The 24,594-nt window shown below is 43.1% G+C and overlaps 1 protein-coding gene across 5 annotated transcripts in view; it reads left to right on the top strand.

The window, feature by feature from the left end:
• LOC140691492 (uncharacterized) overlaps positions 1-24,594 on the top strand; it is a 1,216,370-nt gene that overhangs the window by 180,293 nt on the left and 1,011,483 nt on the right. For 3 of the 5 annotated variants that reach the window (XR_012067180.1, XR_012067179.1, XR_012067175.1), the window contains exons 1-2: positions 1,181-1,399; positions 23,932-24,075. The gene's annotated coding sequence lies outside the window, so the exon portion shown is untranslated. Of the gene's footprint in view, positions 1,400-16,869; positions 16,958-23,931; positions 24,076-24,594 lie in introns of those variants that run through there. The other 2 variants (XR_012067163.1, XR_012067161.1) reach the window with 1 other exon arrangement.

Genomic DNA, 24,594 nt, shown 5'->3' with positions numbered 1-24,594 from the left:
CAGGCAATGTTTATATTTTTTAATCTGAGAAAATTAGCTCTGAGAGGTTATAACCCTCCGAAAAGAAGTATAGCTCATTAAGGAGGGATAGTACATTTGTACAGTCACCTCTTTTTATGCAGGTGGTACCCTAGACATTTTACATTTGCAAACATCCTTAATTCAGATATATTCTTGTAAGGCAAGGATTTTTTTTTTAATTGAAGTATAGTCAAGTTTACAATGTTGTGTCAATTGCAAGGTGTTTTTTGACTTTTGAATTAAAAAATACTTTTTCAGGAGGGTAATTACGTGTATTTATTTGTTTCATTTTTTAAAATGAGTTACTGGGTTTTGAACCCAGGACCTCGTACATGGTAAAAATGTGCTGTACCACTGAACTGTATCCTCTTCCCCTAGGCAAGTTTTCTTATCCATTATTATGAAGCTTAGGGGATCAAATAATTTGGATACAAATCCAGATCTTTTAATCCTACTGTGGTCCTTTTCTTTATATTCTGCTGAAGGGGTTTGGGGAAAGCATTTTCTTTGTTCATTTTTTATTCAGCATTTTTGAGCAGTGACTTTGCATCAGGGCCTTGCTAGGTGCTTGGAAATAGAAAATAAGAAATGACCCTTCTCTGCAGAGGCAGGAAGCCTAGACCAAAAGCTGGGTAATATGATCCGAGATATATTAGCCATGTGCAGACTCTGAGGACAAACTGTACCCCCGGATTTGCTTTGGCTTCCCTTGCCTTCTGGCTGGTACACACCAGGTCACAGCAACCCAGATGGGCCCGTAGCACACAGCAGAGTATGTACCTCGATCTCCTCACCCCTCTCGGCAGGGCCAGCAACATGAGCATCCCTGACTACGTGCAGTGTGCTGAGGACCACCAGACTCGTCCCGTTGTGGTCCAACCAATGGAGATCATCTCAGAGGAGAATTTCTTTTGCATCTATCAGCTACTCACCTCGGTGTGCCATATCAGCCCATGCGGCTCCCAGTGGACATTCTGTATCCACTACAGGCACCACTATGTGCCCGAGAATGGGTGGAGCGTCTTCCAGACACACCGCAAAGTCGTGGGCCTTGTCACCATTACCAACTGTCTCTCTGCCAAGGCCTTGGAGAAGCTGCACGTGCAGAGGGGCTGTATGGCACCGCGCTTAATGACTCTCAGCTCTTTGTCTTTGTGCTGCATGGGGAGGTAGCCGAGCAGCCGTTCACCGACGTGTCCTTCAATCTACGAGGACTGCAGGGTGTTGGAGAAGAGGATCGAGGACTTCACTGAGTCACTCTTCATCTTGCTCAAGTCCAAGTGGCTGGATGGTGGCCACAAGAATTTTGGGGCAAGATTCCCCTCCTCTGCATCCTGTTTGAGAAGGAGGACTTCATGGGACTGGACACAGACAGCAGGTAAGTTTACCTGGAGGCCAGCCCACCCTGGCTTTGTGCCGGATTGCTTCCCTACATCCAGAAAGGGATCAGCAAGGAAGAAGTCTGTCTTGTAGCCAAGGGGGGAGGGAGGTGCAGCCCGCTGGTTTACAGACATTTCAAAGTGAATCCGCCTTTGTTTCAGAGAGATCCTTTTAGGGTTAGTGTGGACACTTACTCCCGCTTTACAGCCAGGACCATGGTGGGAACCCTGGAGTTGCTGTCCAATAAAGTAGCCAAAGCCACTGATGCTAGGAGCACTGGGGAGGAGGCTGGACTGAGCTGAGATATGCTGTAGGTCAAATGCACATCAGACGCTGAGGCTTGTCTAGCAAATGTATATAAACTATCTCTTTACTTCCTACATTGATTACATGTCAAAATGATAGTATTTTACATACAGTTGATTAAGTAAGATCTGTTCTTAAAATCAGTTTCTAGTATTTGTTTTTTGTTTGTTGGTTTGTTTTTTTGTTTACTATTTTATACGTGGCAACTGGGAAACTTTCTTTACATGGCTCTCATTTCATTTCTGTTGGGCAGCCTGTCCTGGGACAGTCTCATTCCTTTGCTTTTGGATGAGATGCTTAACCCCGAGAGGCGGAACGGGGCACTGGTTGAGCTGGGGCTGGAGCCGGTGTCTCCTGCCTCTCAGGCCCAGCACCTGTTCGGCTCAGGCCCTCTCTTCTTGCCCGACAGCCACCATGCCAAGTTAGGACATCAGAAACACCGCCAGGGACTCCCGAATGAACTCCTTATGCAGGGAAAGGCGTATCACGGTGTATGGGACAGAGCAGGGAAATGTTCATTCTCAGTTTGTCCCTGTGATTAAGTCAAAGTCCCCACTTTGCCTCGGAAGTACAGACGAGCTCTTTTGGGCTGCCTACCCCCCCACCTTCTGCTCTGTTTCCCGGTGTATCTATCGTGCTGTCCCTCGGGCAGAAGAGGATGAGATGTCTTTGCCGAGAAGTGGTCCCCCTTTGCTGGGGAGAGTAAGGGAAGCTGTGTCCCCCCGTCCTATGGCCTCTGTCCTTGTGTCTGGAGAGGGCTCATGGTGGTCCCACAGGTGACGGTTCGAGAACCTGGCACATGCTGCTGGGCCCGCCGTGAAGGCAGTGCTCTGTGATTCTTGAACTTACCTAAGATCAGATCCTACTTTCTGGTTGTTGGTAAGTTGGAGGAGAAGATGCTAGAGAATTGATAAAAAGAATATCTAGACCAGCCCTGTGAGTGAGAAGAGAAGTGGACCCGAGTCCCACCTGCGAGAGCCCACCTAGCGGTCTCTGGATGAATTTTCTGTTCCTCCCAGATATACCTGTATGGCTTAAGGAAGGGGAGAGGCTTGTCGTGGCCATGATCTGTGCTTGTCCTCACAGGGCCCTGTGATCTACATGCCCGCACTCCCCTTCTGCTTCTTGGGGATGTGCTGGTATGTTTAGGAGCCTGGGCACTGCTGAGGGCATAGCTCCCAGCACCGTGCTACACCGAGTCTGGCTCTGTTCACCTCACCTGTCAACACCTGCTGAGGCCCCAGGCATTAGTCAAGGTAGGTGCATCGGTGCAACGTAAGCAGGGACCACCTTCTCCCCCAGGACAGACTGGTGAGTGAGCAGTTGAAGCCTTGAGCCCTGCCCCAGCCCCCACGCCAGTGCCTCCTCTTTTGTCATAGGAGTCACTGGTGACATTTTTACTCAACAAATGCTTGTCTCTGAGTCTGCAGAGCCACCAAAGAATGCCAGCTTATTTTTGTCTTTTGAAGTCTGCCCTTGGGACTTGGCGGAGTAGCCGAATATGTACTTAGCCCACAGTGTTTGACACTGTCACCATTGATTACCCAGAACCTCATGTACCAGGCATGGCTCCCGGCATCAAAATACAGCAGCGCATTAAATCTCCCTCCTTGTGGGTCTGTCTGTCCTGGTACCATAAGAGCTCAGCCAGCTTCTGAACGTCAGTGAGATAACGCGGCCAGTGAGCTCAGGTCAAGCACATTCTCCTCCAGTCACTTTTACCACATTGTTGCTTTTAGTATTCCACAGTCATTAGTTTTTTAAACAATGCTTTGGTGAAGGAGCAGAGCCTAATTCTCTCCTGCTACTCTTGGTGGAAGTGAGTAAAACGGTCCAGAATGAAATGCGACCACAATTTGTAGCTCAAAATCTGCCTAGATGCTTGTAGGTGGATTTTGGGTTAGGGGCGCTGACCACGTTGGGGTCGTCCGGCCGCACCGCTCCCCTCAGGTCCCTGCTTTCCCTGGAGCAAGAGGTGAGGGTGGGTTTCACCATCCCCGCGTCCCTGGCCTCACACACTCACGTAAATTCTTGTACATGCTGTCAAAATCATTTTTGTTCTTGTGTGTTTCTAATTTTCTCGTCTTCATCTTTTCCTTTTTCTTTATTCCTTTTTCACTTGTACTGCCCAGTGAGCATGTTGTTGCATCTGAAAATGTGGGCTGTGCACATCCTGCATTGGAAATAGCCAGATTGCCATCCATGCTGTCTCAATCATTTTAAGAAGCAAAAACTTAACAGCTGTCTTGATCCAGGTATTATCCTCGTCATTTTGTATTTTCTTAATTTTTGGAATATTTACTTTGTTTGCACATTACCCACTGGTTTTTGATACCTGTTAAAATCCTTGCTTTGAGGAACCTGTTTGGTCCTCTTTTTATTTGGTGACAAATGCGCCCTTATTAAATTTGTTTCATTGTTTTGAAGAAGTGAGATGCGAATTGATTTAGGCGGCTGCTGAGGGATTCTTTTCATGGAGTATTTAAACTTGTAAAGTCAAATTCTGCGGCAACTTGCACGATTCCTGCTTTTATACAAACGTGCTCGGCACGAGGTTCCTGGCTGTCGCTGTGTGACGTGCGTGACGGCGCTTCCTGGCCGGTGGTCACTGGTGAGGAAGTGGCCGGCTCGGGGGTGAGCATCTGCAGGGGACGCTGTTGGAGGAAGAAGTCACCGTTTGGTTCTTTAATTTTTTTTTTTTTTGCATTCAACTTCCCCGTGCCATTTACTTTACTTTGCCTTCATAAAGGGGCAGAATTGGGTCTAAAATCCATGCCACTATTTTGTTCCCTTTACGAGGCTGGTTTTTCTGAGTATCAGGACAACATGGCCTTCTCCTAAGTAGCTGGCTCACCTGGATCTGTTGGACACAGGGACAGCTAAAAGGGCCATAGCTTCCTCTCTGCTTCAGCCAGTGGGCATTCAGAGCTGGGTCTGTGGTTTGCCTCAGCAGCCGTGCAGAACTTCCTACCCAGGGATTTACTTTTAACCCATGTTGGTAGTAAATAGCTGAATCCGTTTCTGTTGCAGCTGACGTTCACCACTGACGGCCGTGTCATTAGTTTGTGGTAGTCAGTCTCCAACACCCCAGACAACCATGAAGGAAGATGATTTGGCCGACCTAGGACCCTGGATTCTCACCCTCACCATGGTTCATCTCACCCGGTGGAAGGGTGTGGCCACCACCATCATGCTGACCATGAGGCCTTGTTTCTCCTTTCATGCTCTGGTCCAAATGTGGACACTTCATTTTTCACTGAATTTGTCTCACTTGAGACAGGCCAGAATATCTGAATGAGTCCATCACATTCTGGGTGGGGAACAGAACAGAAGTAAGTGTCGCAAGTAGATGGAGTCTAGGCTGTCCGGGTTGGCAATTGCAGGCTGGGATCTGTGATGGCCGGGCTGTACCCTGGACACAGGCCTTTCCCGTGGATCCCATGAGCCCAGGAGTTGGAGTGAGAACAGCCTTGCCTGGGTTCCCACATCCTCATCTGCTCACTTTCAAGTGTGTCTGCTAATTAGGAGCTCCCGCAGACCTCGGGCCCTTCAAAGCTCAGACCACGGGAGAACCTTGAGTCCCTTCTCCTGGGCCTCCTGTGTGAGAATCCAGTGCCTTCTGAGGTGTCCAGTGGCAGGAGATGCCTCCCCCGCCGGGGAGCACCCTACGGAGGACTGTTATTCAGTGCACCATGCTGTGAGCTTGTGGGGTTCCGACCATGGTCCCTGCAGAACCACACTTGAGATGGACTTATTGTCATAAATAACAGGACTGATTGCAGGGCAGGGCCGGGGGGAGGGAAGAGTGGAAATTGAATGTGACCTCAGACAACTAGGTGGGTGCTGGGGCTGTTACTAAAATGGGGAGTCTGGGAGATACCTGCCAGGAATCGAATTCCAGAGTAAATGGTGGACATGAGGCATTTTTAAGATGCCATTTTTCATCCAAGTTAGGACTTCAAAGAGGCACTCGGTTCGATGAGCCTGGGGCTCAAGTGAAGGAGCCGGACTAGAGATACACGTTGGGAGTCGTCATTCTTAGCTGGTGTTCACAGCCTTGCATGTGAATTAGATCTTCTCGAGGGCTGCAGACTGAGGCTGAGGGGTGGCAGGGCTGTGCCTGTGTTGGAGGAAAGCCCAGACCATGCAGCTTTGGTGTGTTAGTTAGCTGCATTTGCCATTTTCAGAGCAATGCTATTTATCCTTAAGGGGCCAGGGGGTGGGCAGGGCCAACCAGGAAGAAATCTGCAGGGAGGGTCGTGGCCACATGTGCGTCTTGGGAAGGTGCAGAGGCTGCAGGGTCTGGGAGGGTAGAGTCCTCAGAAGCTGAAGTTGGAGTGGGGAGTGGGGAGAATGTAGTCACAGTCACCTGTGAGGGAGGGAGGGAGGCCTAGGGAGTCCCCACCTTACCGGACTCTCTTTCCCATGAACAGAAGGCAGTCAGACAGAGGATATGAGGTGAGAAGGGATGGGCAAAGGGAGGGGAGCCAACCTGGAGAATGGTGCTTGGAAAGTTCTGGAGTAGTCTCCCTGAAAAATAGAGTTAAATATACCTAGACTCTTAAGAACATTGTTAGTGACTTGGGAGGAGGCAGTTGTTTTTCTGGCCTCCTAAGGGTAAGGCATGTATCCAGGGATACACAGAAAATACGGGCAGGCTGTTCCAGGGGCTTGATCGTTACCGGGGGAACAGTGCAAGTTTAAAGGGGGAGAAGGGCAGCGGAGGGAAACTAGCCAGGCCCCGTGTCAGGTACCAGTCGGCCGCCCTACTTGCGTGTTGCATTCACATCCATGCCTCCCAGGTGGGCAGTGGCAGCCCCCTTTTGCAGATTGGGAAACCTTCTCAGAGGGGTTAAGGAATTGGTCTGTTTAGCGGCTATTAAATGCTGTAGCAGGATTCAAGCAGGGCCTTGTCAGACTTCAAGGTCATGTTCTCTCTACTGTTTCCAGTACTTCCCTGTTATACCTGGAATGGTGAAGTGGGTCAGTTTTGGAGCCTTTCAGTAAAAGTATGATTTAAGCGCCTCTGGACTGTTTCACAAAGCTCAGCGTTCTTTGATGGTTCTGAAGCACGCAGTGCTTTTCGCCCCACAGAGGTAACGTCTAACTCCTTTGAAGATGACGTGGTTGCAAATGATGTACAGGTGCAAAACCAGACTCTGCAGCTTCTGAACGGAAACTCTCCAGTTCTCCCTTGGTCAGCTTTCTTCCGCGGGATGTAACTGTGCTGCAGCGTAAACCTGAGCTTTCCGTATGGAGTGAGTGTTTAATATCCAAAGTTAGCATAAAACGGTCAGATGAAGAAAACCGACGTTGACAATTTATTTTTGGGTTCCATTAGTCAAGATATACTATCAATTAATGACCCATATAGCAAATGAAATTCAGTATAGGACATTGCATTTCTTGCTTTCTATTTAGAGTTCTCTTACAGAATAAGGTTGCCTGCTTTGGAACATCAGCTTCACCACCACGGCACCTATCAGTGTGTCGGTGTGATTGCATTTACAGAGTGAATCTAATCTGGGCTTCCTAAGCCCCAAACACTCCTGTGCAAAATCACGGGCTGTAGCCATCTGTTAGTCACGCAAATACTTCTAAAATTATATGATTCCAGAAAAGAAAGAAGAGAGAGAGAGAGATTGCCTTTATCAAATTTCCTTTCAGTTCTAACTGCAAACTGTTGTTGAGCAGCTCTGGTTTCCTTTGGATATGAATATATACATTTCTTTGCATGTAACCTAGGTTTTGGACTAGAACACCAAGTTCTTGCTGTCCACAAGCCACAAAAATAGTAGCCAAATTGGACCCGTGTGAAATAGTTTATACTTTTTTCTGAGAAAGTATCCTTGAATTTGGGACTTGGGCTGTGATTTTTGCTTTTTGATTCCCCCACCCGTCTTGTAATCTCTCACTCCTTCCCACGTGGCCCCCAAGGGTTCTTGGTCTTATTAGGAGCAGGCACCCAGTTGGTCTCCATATATTGCCGCTATAGATAGAGCCCAGACAAGACTTAAGGACATTATCAGAGAGGACTTCCTGGAAGAAATTCAGTTGTGAGGACAGAGTAAGAGTCAGCCAGGAGAAGGAGTCAAGAATGTGGCTCAGGTCGCAGGTGCAGCCCGGGCAGAGGCCTGGAGGCTTTTGGCGTGGGGACCTGGGGAGAGTGCCCTGTGCAGTCCAGGGTGGAGGGAGCCCCTGCTCGGGAGGACACTGGAGACAGTCCGTGGTGTAGGGCTTTGGAAGAAGTTGAGTTTTACTAGAACTGACACAGTAGGCAGTGAAGGGTGTCAACAGAAAGTGACCCTCAGGAAAGGTACTTCAGGTTTTGCTTCTGATATTCTACAGACAGAAGGATCGGGATGGGCGAGAGCAGGTATGTCTGTCCCTTTGAGATCCAACACGTCATTCATTTATTCATAACACGTGCACTTCTGTGAGTATAGGGGAGAGAGGGTGTAGCCACGATAATAAGCAAAATGTATTTGCTTCTTGAGAGCTTAGCATTGTCAGAAGTTGACTTAGCCTAGAAAGCTCTAGGAAGAGAGGAACAAATTGTGGAGGTTGGAGGGAGGGAACGCTTCCTTGGGAAACAGTCAAAATGAGCCTGGAGGCAAGTGAGAAGTAGGAGCATGTCAGGGGACCCCTGAGGTCACTGGGAACCTGTGTACTGAGGTGAGGCTGGGCAAGCAGGGTCTGGGGTGGGGCTAGAACTCTAACAGGGAGCCTCTGAAGCATTCGAAGTGGGGTTGATGTAATCAAATTTGTGATTTGGGAAGGCTGCCGTGGCTCTGTGTGTGTAGCGGGGATGAGGGGGTGGGTGCCACCAACTGGGGGATCATAAGAATACCATTCACAGGCTGGAATATGGGCATCGGGGCTACTTGGGGACAGCAGGGGCAGTGTGGATGCCGGCTTTCTTTATGGGGGGCTTGTTAGCGGGGCCGCCCTTGAGGCACCTTGTGGCTGTAAGAAAACTGATGGAGGCTGCCAGGTGGACTTTCGTCTTCTCTCTTTCCCTTCCTTGTTTGATGATCTTAGCTCAGCCAACATTTGGAACAAAAGAGCTAATTTCCAGGGTTGCCCAGGACTTTGTTGAGCTCGTTCGAGTGAGATCTGATTGGATTTAGGTTTGTGTTCAGATCTGGATGTTCACTTAGCTAGAAACGTCCTGTCATTTCGATTTCCATAGGGGTTTTTATTCTTGATAAAGATTGCTTTCTTGGTGAGAGGAAATTTAAAACAGCTGTTGTCTTTTTCAAAAAAAATCATATGTTTTAAGAGCTTTAATATTCAAAAGAATAGGAATATATAAAATATTTAAGGAAGTCTTTGGTGTGGTTTCTTTGCTTTCTGAGCTAATGTGAAGTTAGAGCCTTTGCATTACTTAATAGCACATCCTTGTCAGTATTTAAAGAGCTGTTAGTGAGCGCCCCAGGTCCCACCTCTCAAAGAACCGTTAAAGTTTGCTCTGAAATAGTGAGGTCATAAAGGTCTTGTTTTCAGAAATCAAACGGTTTATAATACACAGCATAACTCCATTTATAAAATAATAATAAGTTCAAAACTAAGAAAGTGGAGGATAAATGATTTTTTTAAAGCCTAAACATAAATTTTCTTGTGCTAATGTTGCAAGTGGAAATTTTGAAAAGAAAAATCCTACTGCAATATCATCTATTTGGAATACATATATGAGTTTCACGTTTGAAAAGTAACTGCGCAGTGGTTTTCGAAGTCAGGAGCATTCCTGCTCAGATACTGGCAGTGATGATTGCTGGTTTTCAATGGAAGAGCCTAAATTTGCCTTCTTAGCTTTTTGGTTTTTTTATAGTGAGAGGGTTGAGTAGTGCTTTGCCAGCATGATTTTGGGGCAATTTGAGGGCAGATGTCGTGTGCCAGCAGTGAGAAATTTCCATGCATTTTATTTTCTGGACATCACCAGGGCACATGTGGGGTTTGTGCCTGCAGGCTGGAATGCTGCAGGACTCCCTGATCATTCACCTTTATGTCCTGGAGCTGCTCCGGTCAGTGAATGGTTTTCTGTGGCTTGGAGATAATGTGGTCTGATGGAGATGATCAGATGTGCAGTTAAAATGCTATTACTTGAAATAAGAGTAACGAAGAAACATTTCTCTAACAATACAGGATGAGGGAGGAGGATTGGCTGAGCTGCTTGCAGTGGGGAGTCTTAGTTGACTCCCTCACCGTGACTCCTGCCAATATCCACTCCAGCCCTGCACGGTAGTCCTGCCGAAGCAAGCAAGCACTTTGCTCAGAAACAGACTGAATTTCCTTGTGCCTCTCTTTGTTGGATTTTTTTGAAAGAACATTTTGCCCTTTGCTTCAATGCCATTTATGCTAGTCACCTCTTACACTCATTTTTCTGGCCTCGTCCATAAATAGCTGCTGAATGGATGAACAGAATGTAGTATCTCCATATAGTGGAACATTATTCACACGTAAGAGTGAATAAAAAAGACAAAAAAGAAGAAGAAAATGAAAAATGCCACCTGTTTTGGGAAGTCCACTTTGACTGTTCAACCCACACTTTTCCCTTTGAAACCCAATAACTTATGCTCCACTCTACTCTTTTTGATAGTACTTACCACCTTCTAATAATCTTTAACGTTTTCAAAACAAAAAAAAAGAAAGAGATGCTGATACCACTTCAAAATGTACAAGACTTGATAACAGCATGTTAATTGAAAGGAAGCAGACACAAATGGCCACATATTGTTGATTTCAGTGATATGAAAAGCCCAGAATAGGCACATGCAGAGGCAGAGAGCAGGTGATGGTTGGAAGGAGCTGGTTGGAGGGGGATTAGGGAGTGACTGCTAGTGACAGGGGGATTCTTTTGGGGTGATGAAGTGTTCTGGAAATAGAAGGTGATGAGGGCTGCACAACCGTGAGTGTGCAGAAGACTGCTGAGCACTGTCTCTGGGAGTGCCTGTTGTCGGGGCATCTTTATTTTTTTCTCATCCTGCAATGTGAAGAACCATCTTCTGCTCTAGCCATTCTACTCCTGTGAGTGGTGCGGGTCAGAGACTTTGTAGAGTCATGTTTCTTTTTTCCCCCTGGCTGAGTGTAGGCAAAAAAGATTTAAGCCTGAGAAAGTGCTCCATCTGCAGAAATGTCTTTTAGATTTGCATGGTGTAAAAATCTTGAGATCTTTTAATCATTGAGGCCAGTCTGTGGGGGGAAATACCCCGTGAAGCCTGGGTGAGCCGGGGAAGAGCCGCGCTCCTCTCCCAGACACGGGTGGGGATTGCACCCCCGTTCAGGCAGTGAAGGGCCCAGACCCGTGAGCAGACTTGACAATCGTGAATATTTACGTGTATCCGCTGCTTCATCTTGGATATTAATTTCAAGCTGAGTCAGTTTGTGGCGGCAGCCTCATCCTACATCAGGAATTTATAGTATCTGCTCTTTGAGGTGAAGACCTGACAGACTTGATTATTTAACAGTCTGCCTTGAATTGATATCTCAGATTCCTTTGTCAAAAGCAAACAGCAGAAATACAGAATTCCTTTAATGCCAATGTGACCTGGAACGAGTTTAGTCTCTGTGCCTCAGTGGCCTTATCTGTGAGTGGGAAAGATGATAACAGTGCTTCCCTCAGAGGAGCTGGTGAGGGGAGAGTCAGAAGCACAAATGGAGGACTTACAAAAGATGCTCTTGAATGACCGAATTTAGTGCTCTCAGCCTGGTGAGGCCTGAGGGGCAGAGATGTCAGAACAGAGCAGTCCTAGCCGGAGCTCGATCCGTGATGGAAGCTGTTATGATCAGTATCACCACTGTGCGTTATCAGGTAATTTTAAGACTTGGTAATATGAATTCTTGAATAATGTTAAAGGACTAGACATCTCAGATCCTGTTTACATAGTCCTCAAGATTTCTTCTGAGAAATGGATGGTTTCTTCCCCATCTTAAATCTGAGATGAGTCTCTAAAAAATTCTGTATTCCTCCATCTTTTTGCTTTAATTTTCCTTTTCCTAAAAAACCATGTTTTTAAATGGAGTTAATGGGGACTGAACTGAGTGCCTCATGCATGTTAAGCACTTACTCTCCCAAATGAGGTATAATCTCCTCCGTGATTTTTGTTAAAATTTACTTTCTTAGTTTACAGAGGTAAGAGGCCACTAATTCTTTTTCTGGAGACTTGTCCATGAACCTGTAAATCTATAATTAATGGACAAAATTTGGTTTATTAAAAAATCATTAGAATATTCTGCAATTCATCCAAAAAGAAATGCTCATTGACTTAAAATGTTTCTCCTTTAAGGGGATTTCTCCTGTTTGGTCTAGCTTAATTTGTTAACAGCCATCCTCATCATCATAATGACCAAACTCACTGTGAGTGGACACCTACCTAAGGCTAAAATGTTTTCCTCATGTTTTAATTCATAGCAGGTGTTTGATTGTAGGTATCAGTGTCTCCTTTTTTGCAGCTGAGGGATTGAGAGATGGAGCAGCTTGTCCCAAATTACACGCAGCAGGCTGTGGCTAGCTCGGTGCTGGAACCCAGGCTGCACAGAATGCATTCTTAATTGCTCCTCTTATCAGCCTCCCGTTAAGTGGTTACCCGAACACCTGTGACTCCATAAACGGCCGAGTTTAGTGATCTCAGACTGATGAGGCCTTGAAAGGAGAGACACCATTGAGAAGTTGAGACAGAGTGGCAGAAATTAAAATTGTTCATTTTCACAAATTTTTAATTCTCAGGTAATTACATAAAAAGCTATTTTTTTATTTTAGTGCTCTGTAAGCACTAAAAACAAAACATTAAAAATAATTATAGTGCAAAAGAGAAGTGAGCTCTTAAAGTCCAACCACTGCTAATGATGTTGCTTGTTTTTCTCTTGTGGCCCTTTTTGACAGAAATACTTACAAAGACTGAATTGGTTTTATGTAGTTTTAATATGGAAGAAAAGATTGTCAGTGAATATTGTAAGAAAAGTCTTTACTCTTTTCTTTCCTGTTGATGAATATGTACTTTATTTTCATGGCTTAAGTACATTTCCTCATTTGTGAAATTTGAGTAATATCGTTTAATTTGTCTGACTGTGAGAGGTAGATGCCTTGTATACAAAGAACCCAAGAGGTGCTTAATAAAAGTGTGCTGTCACAATGACAGATATTTTAGAAGGATCAACTCTGAATACTAAAGAGTGTCGCTTATTTCTGATACATATTCAATATGTATTTGTATGGTATATTTGAATATGGTTTAAAGTAACAAGGATTCATTTTTTTTTTTTGGTGTAGTATGAAGTTTTAATGAAATCTGTATCATTCTAGTGAGACAGGGACTAGTTAAATTGCCTTAATCAGATGACCTTGAAGATTATTTATACAGAATATGTATTGTTACAAATCAGAATTTATGTTGCCGTGTAACCATCCACTCAGACATTTAAATTCGTGGGATTCTGACCAGATCCGTTAAGTTTAGTAAAATCCATATTGATCATTTTCAGGGAATAAGCTCCTCTATTTTGTGATTAAAGAAAATTTTGATTTTTTTCTACATTCTTAACAGGTTTAAAATATCAAAACATTGATTTGACATGTCACTTTTTTAATAGAGAGAATAAAGCTCATGCTGTTTTATTATGTAAATAAATGTTTTTGTATGGCAACAAAATTGTATGATATCCTGGCTCTTTTAGTATTTTGCAAGATACTTAGATAACCTACTGTTGGAAAAATACAAACGTGAAATTTATGAATATAGGCCTAGTACAGATCTGTTGGTTTTTGCTACAGTGCAAGACATGAGGCATAGGAGAACTTTGCTGCTGATTGCCAGGAGGACAGATCCCATGTCTCAGTTTCCCCTCCTGTAAAATGAAGTGGCTGAACTGGATTCTTTCCTCTTCTAAGATGAGTTTCCATGAGCCTATATCTTCTGTTTATATTCAGGAGTATTAGCAATATCAGATTAAATACTGAATATCCCTCCTTTCCCCCGAATCAAAGTGCAGCATGTGCTATATAAGTTTTATTTATCTGATTCTCGTTACTGATCCTACAGGCAATTTTTGTGTTGCATCTTTCCTGGTAACCTGGAAGGTCATTTTACCCATAGGTGGCACTGTTGCACCTACTTACAGTCTTAACTTTCCTGTTTGTAAAAGGAGGCTTAAACAACGTTATTTTATTTTGATTACTTTACTTAATGCTTCAGAATAGCCCAATGTCCATTATGTCTGTCTAACTGGAAAAGTTATTCTGCTTATATCTTAGATTTATTCTGTCATCTCACTGTGAACATTTCAGACTTGCTGTGCAAACAATAGCAAAATCGGGCTTTTCTTCTAGTGTTAGAAACCAGTGAGCCGGGATTTTATAAAACAGCTAGAAGCGGCATCTGGAGGACCTTAAAGGTGAAAAGTGTATTGAGTTCCCTGAGTTTTGACCCCGCCGCTGTGTGTTAATTGGTGGTAGGAGATTTGGTACATATATGAAGGGGTGTAGTTTTTGATATGGTTTGCCTGCACGCGCTGCCACTGAGCCACTTGAGCCTGAGTCAGTTCGTTTTGAGTTTTTCCCTCGTCTATGAGATGGGGACATTCGTATCTGATTTGTAGAATTGTGAGAATTAGAAATTATGAGCAGTGTTTACCACAGTGTGTATGTCAAGAGGGCTCTTAAACTTTAGCTGCTGTTTTGTGTGAAGCCATCATTTGAGAGTCTTTGGCAATTACTAAGAAACAGGAAAATAAGAAGAGATGGTTTTATGATGAAAGATATTTGAGGAGGTTCCATAGTTCCTATACCCATAATTTAGCATCAGCAGAGTCAGGACAGTTACACAGTCGCCCTGAACCAATGTTAAGCCACAGAATTATTTGTTACTTCATATATTTGGGGGTTTAAGGAGATCCAATACTTATACATATGTTGTCTCCAGCAGCCTACTGAGAGATGACACAAAAGAGTATACAGGCAATAAATGTCTTCTTTGTTACTGATGAAGCCACGTTCTCCATGAACTTCAAGGCTGTGGGAAAATGCGTGTCATGATACTGTGTCCCAGAAATACAGACTCACCCTGTCCCATGTAGCTCTGGGCCACAGCGAGCCTTCCCTTGAGAAGACCTGCCCTTTCATGCACAGGGCTTTCCTGACATGGAGCTGAGCATCCCGCGTGCTTCCCAATGGTGACCAACACTGGAGTGAAAGGAAGGGTTTCACATGCCCTGCTTGTCTCCCCGGACTCACACCTCACTCTGTTAGTGTAATGAGTGCTAGCTGTGGGCCAGGGGCCAGGGGTGTGAAGGGAGAAGAACCCTCCATGGCCCAGAGGAGTGGTTAGGAGACATCCACTCCCTCAGTTTAAACAGGTGGTTGGATGGAACATAAGGGTGCTCCCCAAGAGTGTGTAAAAGGAGAAATAAGGATTTTATTTGGGACTTAGGCTAGCCAGGAAACAGATAAGATGATTAGAGGGGAGACTTGTAAAACAATTTGATATTAAGTTGACATTTGTTGAACACCCAAAATGTGCTACATTCTTTTCTGAGCATTTTACAGAAATGAATCCTTCAATCTTCTCAACAAGCGAGTAAGGAAGGTTTGATTGTTATCCCAGTTTTACAGTGTGGAAATTGAGGCACACAGAGGGTAATTAAGTTGGCAAAATCACAGAACTATTAATTGGCACAGCTGGTATTTAAACCCTGGCTGTCTGGTTTTGAGGTTCCCAGAGATGGGCTTTGGGTGTTTAGCATTATCGACATCCCTGAATCTTTATACCTCTGTGCATCAGTTAGCCTAGAAAGGACAGGGAAAGGAGTGTTACACAGGAGCTCATAGTCATGTCTTGCCGCTGTCCACGGAGAGTTCACCGTGATTGGCGTTAATTGACTTCTGGGCAGTAGATCTGTTCGTATAATAGAAATATAGTCCATTGAATTAATCTAGAAACCCTTCCTGCTCCGTTTCTGTCCATGCTTGCCATGTGACTGCCTGCCCGTGATTGGGCCGTGGAGGAGAAAATGTACTCATGGTTGAACTCCGATATTTCAGTCTGGTTCATAGATTCACGTCTTCTGTTACATTAAAAATTTAAGTTTCTGGTTTTCTTGCATCAGTGTCTCATGAGCTTGGTTAATGTGAAACCAGTCCATGGGAGCCCAGGGATGATGACGGTATAATTTCTGAGCACGTTGAGGCACTTCTACCCGTGCAGACGTGGCTGGAGGATGTCCAGCTTCCTCACTGATTTCCCCCAACAACATGGTCCTCTCCCACCCCTGGATGTGAGGTTGGGAGCTCTCTGAGTAGGCCAGTCAGAGGCCGAGTCCACCAATCAGAAAATGATGAAGTACCTGGAAGTGGGTTTAATAGAAGACAAGGGCTTCCAGGTTGTCAGATGGGCTGTTCGAGTCCATTTGGTGAAAAGCTGTCCACTGTCTGTGGTTGAGCTACTTCTTTGCTGTTGAAAAGTCTGGAGTAGATGAAGGGATTTTAAAAAGCAGAAAGGAGTGATTTCAGGTGGTACGTCCACACCGGTGAGAAGTGATGAATGACCGCCTTTGTGTGTCATAGACAGTCTTACAAACTTCATAAACCAGCTTTAAAAGCTCTTCCATCTGAGTGCACTTCATATGGGGTCCAGATCATCACTGGTCGCACTGTGAGGGCAAGTAACTGATAATGGCAGAAAGGACACGGAGGCATCAAAAAGGTCTCAGTCACTTTCCCTGTTTAAAGGATGCAGCACAGTGTAATATATTTTAGCTGGTTTTTCACTGAAAAGTTTTTAGTGTTTTCTGGGACTCCCCAGTGCCCCAAGGTTCCATGCAGCTGGGTGTCCCCTCAGTGCAGCTCTGTCAGCGCTTGCCCTGGGCTGACGCGGTGTCACGGGTAGCAGGACAGTCAGCGTCCCCGGCTCCTCCGAGCTCCGTCTCCTCATCCGCAGAGCCGGGTTTCTCATCCGTGTCTACTTAGTAGGGTTGCTGAGAATCACACGTGATGCTTCAGGTGTGACTTTTGGTTGTCTCTGTGATTGGCATATAGTTAATATTTGATAGAAACACTTGTTTTTTTAGTATAATTGTAGCACCTAGATTGCAGTGGTTTTTAGTCTGCATTTTTTATAACTTTATTCTTATTTTTAAATATGCACTTATTTTTATTTATTTTTTTTGGAGGTACTGGGGACTGAAGCCAGGACATTGTGCATGCTAAGCAGGTGCTCTACAACTGAGTAATACACACCCTCCTTTTCTGCACTTGAAGGTAAATATTGCTATACACAAAATAGCTCTTAAACACCATCATGGGACCTAGTCACTGTATAGACAATTGAACACGTATACTATTTCAATAGGAATAAATGTTTTTGAGACATACATTTCTGAATCTGTTAATGTGCTTAAAAACGATCATAGGTAGTGATAAACACGAATCTTTGATCCAGTACTTCTTAGAGACTGTTTTGCCATCAAGGGAAATTACATTCTACAGAGAAGGCTAATTGGGTCTCTTTGATATTTAGATGGTTTAGCAGATGATGAAGGCTTTCAAAAGCTGACAGTTTTGTATTTTAAAGTAACTACAAAGTTACCTTCTACAAGTTGTAAGTACTAAGCTTGTGAAGTGCCCAGTAATCCAGGGGGTATGTGTCTGTGTCTGTGTCTGTGTCTGTGTCTGTGTGAACGTTGGTGTGTGTGATTTCAAGGAGGTAGAAAGAAATTCCATATAGACTTCTGATACCTTTCTCCTCCATTTCAAGGTGTTGGCATATATTTACACTAATAAATTGATATTCAGTTGTCATTTGGCATATTGGGAATAAGACTTTCTCATACTTGTTTCAGAAGGATTAGGGAGCATGAGCTTAGGAAATGGGAGGAGATAGAGGCAGGGAGGTTCTTTAAACTTTGTGCAGAATTAGAAACAGTAACTTTTCTCTTTTCTTCTAAAGCAAACTGGCACTGAATTGTAACATACTATTACTCAGAATTGCTTTTCTGATCAGATACAAGTACCTCAGATTTTTAAATGCAACATGAATGATGAAATGTGTTTTAGCAGTTATTTTTAAAAGTAGTCTCTTTTCAAGTAAAAGGCTATATCCTGTTCTTTCTTCTAGCGGTACAAGAAATTCTCATTGTTCTGTTGCAATGATCTATGTGCTTACTTTCTTTTTTTTTTTCTTTAAGTGCTTTTTTCATTGTGGTTTGAATGAATGTTTAAAATTTCTGGATTTTGATCTTTAGAATATGCTGATTTCTCAGAACTGTTAAAAACCTGATTGTTCACTGCTCCTTGTTTGGTGGGGCACCCTATTGATTTCTGTTGTCTGTTAAAGAGTGAAATTCTTCCTCTAGCCTGCAGATCATTAAGTGAATGGTTTGCAGTGTGCCTTTAAAATTATTTGTATGCATTGAGCATGTTTGTCCAGTGAATTTTAAATTGACTCATTGTAATGACTTTGATTTGATTCTGTGTCTTTTGCTCCTCTCCACAAGAATTTGAATTCTCTGTTGCATTTTGTATACGTGTTCTTAACAGGGGAAGAAATTTTGCATTTTTTACAGAGGTGGGTTTTCCTATCCCCTCTGAATGCCTTCTAAAATTGATACAATAAAAATCAGTTATTGCAGTGCATAAATATTTCATAAATTATTTTTTGGCATAATCAGAAACAATGACCAAGAATGATAATAAAAAATACGAAAACCTTCCTTCCTTTGAAGAATAGAAATCAGGTAGTCAGGCTCCCTCATGCTTTGTGCCTGACACACTTAATCCCATGTCATTGTGTATCATGATTCGGAGATGGTATTGTTTCAGGTTTATAGATTTTTGTTTTAACATTTGTGTTGAATTCTTTCTCCAGGCTGATGTTTCCTGTTGGGTTTGTGGAAAGAGTAGAAGGGAAAAAAATACTTTGTTTTGTTTTCAGGAGGCCTGAGTTGATGGGAAAAGAGTTGAGGGTGGGCTGAGGAAAAGAGTGACACTCCCTCTCCTCCTGGTTGAAATTGATAAACAAAGAAATCAATTAAGTATATCGATATTTGACCAAAAGAAGTTAGCGAGCCCAAACTGGCTAGAAATGCACAATGGAAATTACTGAATTCAGCTTCAGAATGAGGTGCTTTACCAAGTAGAAGCAGCTTAGAGCAATCAGAAAATCAGTAATATGATGAGATATAAATGGAATATTATATCTTTTATTGCTGAAACTTTTCTACGTTAAGTTGTGTAGAGCTAAAATTAAGTTTCAATCACCAGGAGTTAAGAGAGTGAGTGGTACTGTAGGATCGTTATTCACGGATGTGCCTAGACCCTGATAGAGTGGCTGAAGATGGCAGGAAAAGACCCACATCCAGGATTTTCATCCTAGGGTGTCCTCCATAATGGTTCCATGTGGAAGCAGATGATTGGGTTAACAAATTGTAACACACCCCAGTCGCCTCTGAATTTTAAGAAGAAAAAATATGCTTTGATACTGCTTTACAAGCAAGTTCCTGTGCATCCTCACTCCAGACTCCTTGCCTTAAAAAGCAGAGACAATGCTTTGCTTGTGTAGTTGAGGTTTTAGATAGCACTCTGCTGGTTGTAAAGCAAGGACCGAGACCCTCAGCTATAAACGCTGGGCTTGTGTGTTGTTAGATAATGTATTATCCCCAAAACAAGGACCTGGCTGGTCTGGTGGTCTGCTTTTTAATGAACATATCTAAAAATGTATCTTGTTCCCCTCACCCCATGACTTCCCTAAAGATACACTAATCCTTTGTACTCATTGTGTATTCTACAATCTCTGCCTCATCCTGTCTTTCCCGAATTTCCTCCTTACTATCTCACAACTGTTAACGAAGTTTTCCTTTGATTATACCCTATAAATATGGGAGCATTTGAGAGGCTCATGGAGATGGCTCCCTACTCCCTCTCGATTTCTTGACTTTTTCCACAGAGCCTTGAATAATCATTCCTTGTCAGTAAGACTTCTTCCAGCCAGAACCCACAGTTCCAGGTGAGAAGGATGCAGGCTTTATCTCTCCTACCAGAGGCAGAGACAGAAGAGAATTGAGATATGCTCCCCCGTGATCCCTTCCTGCCCCAGGTCTACTGCAGTTCACCTGCAGCCTTCTGGCCTCTGCTCAGAGGGCCTCTGTCCCAGGACTGACCTCAGCGTTTTCTTCCCTTGTCAATATTTCCTGTGCCTTTCAGAACTTGGTCTCTTCTCTGCAATTCAAACCTGGCAGATGTGATGGTGGTCAGCGTGCTGGTGGGCAGTCCTTTGGGGACCCCCAGGAGCCATGCTGATTCTCCTTAGTCTCTCAATCGGGGTTACAGAACAGTCGAGCACCGAAGGAAGCCCATTCACGTGATGTCAACAGAGCATTTCATCACTTTCATTTTATTTTTCAATTTTTGGTGGAGAAATTATTTGTAGTGAACTGTTCCAGATATTTGCCGCCTGCTTTCCTCATCACCATTCCTTGTTGTCTCTGGTGCTAGTTTTATAAACCAGGTTTCTTCTCTGGTCATTTCTGGCAGCTGGGCTTGCCGAATCCTTGATCTGTATTTGAAACAGAATGCTTCCTCGTGATGTCAAGGTGATTTTCCTATTTCTGAATATTTCGTGTACACTCAGCAACTGTTTCAAGTGAAATGCTCTTGTCCAATTTCGGTTAACTCACATTTGCTGATCTCCTGCTTTCATGCTGAGAGCAGTTTCTTTTTCCTCTAATAAAAGTTAGCAATTTGCATTTACTATGGAAGATACTGGCCCAAGGTCCTTTTGTTCTTAAGAGTTTTAATACAATTCACCCATTAAAATGTACATCGGTTTTTACTCTATGCCCAGAATTGTGCATCCCATTCAATCTTAGAATATTTTCATCCCCCCAACAGGAAGCCCTGTATGCATAAACAGACATTCCCATCTTCCCCATCCTCCCCCAGCCCCAAGGAGCCACTTTTCTCTCTGTGGATTTGCCTGTGCTGGACATTTCATGTAAATCGAGTCACTTCATATAAGTGGAAACGTCTATTGTGACTGACTTCTTTCACACTGAGTAACGTTTTCAATATTTGCTCATGTTGTGGCCTTAGTCACTATTCTATGCTATGCTATTGCTGAATAACATTCCACTCTATGGCTGGGCCCCACTGTTTACCCATTCATCAGGTGATACGCATTTGGGTTGTTTCTGTTTTTGGCTGTGATGAGTAATGTCGCCGTGAACACTCATGTGGTATTATTTATGTGGATATTTGTTTTCAGTTCTCTTACGTGTGTGCCCAGAGAGCAGAATTGCTGGGTAAGTCAGAAACGAAATGTTCAACTCTCTGAGGCCCTGCCAGGCTGTTTTCCAAAGTGGCCACGCTGTGTTACATCCTCACCAGCAAGGGCTGCGTGCTCCGCTTCCTCTGTGTCCTCTTTAGTGCTTGTTACGCTTTTTTTTTTATTATACCCTATTGTAGTGAGTGTGAAGCGGTTTCTCCTAGTGGTTTTGACTTGATTTCCCTTACAGCTAATGCTATTGAACATCATTACATTGTGCTTTATGGACATTTGTATATTTTCCTTGAAAAATACCTTTTCAGATACTTTATTAACCTTTTAATTGAGTTGCCTTTTTATTGTTGAGTTGTAGGGTTTTTTTTTCTTCATTTTGAGATACAAATTCCTTACTAGATAAGTGATTTGAAAAAATTTTCTCCTCTGTGTTGTTGTTTCACTTTCTGGATGGTGCCCTTTGAAGCAAAGTTTTAAATTTTGATGAACTGCAATTTGTCTCTGTTTTCTTTGTTTCTTGTGCTTTTGGGGTATTATTTAAACTCTGAGGTATTTTATTTAAGCTTTTATATATAAAATAACTTAATTCTTAGGACCGTTATAGGAGATGGGTGCAGTTGTTGTCCCCAGTCTATGGATAGGAGACTGAGATGCAGAAAATTTCACTGAAATGTCAGTGTCACATCTACCTAGTGCTGTGGGATTTCAGACCCTCATGTTTGTCCCCAGCATTTGTGATCTTCATCACCATGCTCCACTACTGCCTGGAATCGTTAATGAAAATTACTTTCATTTTTTGATTTCTTGTTAGTTTGTTTTCTCATTGGGGACCTCATCTCCTTATTTTCCTTTCGGATATCAGTGTAGATTTATTTTAGGTCTCATGTAGGCAGAAGCATTGCTGTCAGTTAACTTCTTTATTACTCACTCTCCAGTGATGATTGTTGCTAGTTGACCTAACCAAGTCATGCTTAAGTCTTTCCTGCTAATGACACTAAAAACAGTCATGACTTATAGAATGCTCAAAGAAAGTACTTGATTGATTTTATTTTGCTACCCAATCAAACCAATCAAGTAAAAACCCCAGTGTTGACACAGACTATAAGCCCTCCAGAATAGGATCACTGTCTTCCTTCTGTTCCATTTATTTGGTCACAGTGTCTGGATAGTGACTTGCTGTCCAGCAGTTTTGTGAGGATATGGTGCTCGTGAATCATTGTAAGGACAGAATTTTGACAACAGACTGTGTTGTTCATTTCACAAGGGAAAAGATAATATAGAAATACTGCTCAGATCTATTTTAAAATTAAGCTTGGAATTTTGAGAAGAATTCAAGAAACCATACAAAGCTCTTTTTCACTAATTTTAGATCTATCTTAGACACATATGGTTACATAGCAGAGTAAGTTATCAAGTACATTTGACAATAGGAGTGTAATATTGATTATTTGTTTTAGTTGAAATATTCTACCTGGGATAAAGTAATCAGTGCCCATAAATGAACAAATATGTTTGTATTTCTATGCAACATGGGAGCAGAGTTCATGTTTCTATATAATATGTATGACTGTGTGTTTTAATCTGTCTGTCAGTGTTTTTATAGTTTTTCAGCAATGTTGTAACTTCAGAATTCTTCTAACATATTCACTCCCGATACTACTGCAGTTTGTACTGTGTATCCTATCTTATGCATGGGATTCCACTGTCCCCTCAGTGAGGAATTTCCTCTCCTATTGAGCTAGTAGCAGAGTTAAAGGAACAGTGATTTCAAGGCCTTTGCTCTCCACGTGTTCGCAGTTTCCTGTCAATCACGATTTTCTCTTTCTTGTGTTTTCATTGTGTAATTAGAATTTTTGAAAATAATTATTAATATGTTTCACCAGTCTCCCTAGAAATTTGATGTGTTTGTGCTTTTCAGTTTTCAATTTATGAAAATTGTAAATGCAGACTTGTTTTTAAGTAGTCCTTTTTCACTAGATATTTGTTTACCTCTTTATAGTTAAAATAATTTTCCCCAATGAATGAATTGGTGTGCATGTTTTAAAAGATACTTTAGTTTTTATTTTTCTTATTCTAACAGGTATATTCATTGTACAGAATTTAGAAAATAAGGATAAACACAATAATACCTTAAAAATGGCCTCTAATCTCACTTGTAGATACAGTTGTAATGTTTGAAATTGAGAATTACAAGTCCTCTCACTTTGTTCTACTCTTTCAGGTACGTTTTGGTTACTGAGACCCTCGAATTCCCATATGAATTGTAGCAGAAGCTAGTCAGTTATTGCTGAGGAGCCCGCTGGGATTGTGATCAAGACCACATTGTATGTGTGCTTCACTCGGGGAGCACTGCCATCCCAAGAATATTGTCATGTGATCCAGGAATTTGCGTGGTTTGTCTTTCCAGGTATTTAGGTCTTCTTTAATTTATTTCAGCAATGTGTATGGTTTACATAGTATTATTTTACTTTAATTTTTGCCTTTATACTGAGGACAATTGTGCAAGGTACCAAGATTAGAATTGTATTATAGCCCCGCAACTTGCTGCCACCATGGACGCTGTGGTCTCTCTTTGCCCTTTGTAAAATCTCGCACAAAATAGGACCTAAGTAACTCTCTCTTGAAAGAATGATTATATGATTGCTGAATGACGCTTGAGAGTCCTTGTGATGATGTCTTTTTCCCAGACTTTCCCCTCTTCTTAAATATGCCCTTTCTCTTCCTTTCCTCCAGCCTGGGTTTCAGCCTGCCTGTGGCATTGATTTTCCTTGTCTGTGGACTCTTCTTTTCACTAGTTCATGATAATGTTACATGTCGGCTGTGGAAACTTGCTAGATGTCAAGAAAGAGCAAATCCATTGCATGCTAGTATTTTTAGAGTGTGTTATTGAATTATCAATTGAAATTAAATCAGGCTGACCCATTGAGCCATCCCCTGAGCTCTTTTCGCCTTCCTACAGGTGATACTGCTCTCGTTGCTGCATGTGCCCTTCCCCCAGACTTAGTTTTGGAGTTGAGTAAATCACCATCACTGGAGCCCTCTCTTTAAAAGATGAAGAGAACATTTGCTCCTTCTCCCTGCTTGGGGACTTGGATGAGATGAGGTAACAGATAAAGAATGAAGCCCCACCTCATTCTGACCACTGCTCTTTCCGTTCATTTCTCCAGGGGAAGAGTACAATTCAAAAATATAAAGATTGTGAGCTAATGAGATATACAAGACAACCGATCATTTATTAAATACACTTTCATGCCAGAAACAAATGTATTATACACACAAAAAGCACATAAATTACGGTAGTACTGTGGTTACAAACGTGGGCCGAGTTCGAGTCCTGCTCTGGAGTGACAAGTCCTGTGAAATGGAGAACTTGTAGGTCGGCTTAGCCTCTCCCGGACTTTTTTCTTTCCTGCAGAGACAGGGCTCGCTAGTCATCCCTCCCCCGTAGAGGTGCTGTGGGTTGTAAACGACACGCGTGGGCAGGCCAAGCACAGCTGCTCGTTCCTCGTAAGTGCAGGATAGCACAGCTTTTGCGGTTACGGCTTTATGATCGCACCGTGTAGACCCTCAGTGCTCCGAAGGGATGTCTTGCGGATTGGAGATGGGATTCTCACTTCTGTAA

This window comes from Vicugna pacos, chromosome 35 (assembly GCF_048564905.1).
Source record: "Vicugna pacos chromosome 35, VicPac4, whole genome shotgun sequence".
NCBI lineage: Eukaryota > Metazoa > Chordata > Mammalia > Artiodactyla > Camelidae > Vicugna > Vicugna pacos.
The sequence above is the reverse complement of the archived record's forward strand: the minus strand, read 5'-3'. Positions and strand labels throughout refer to the sequence as shown.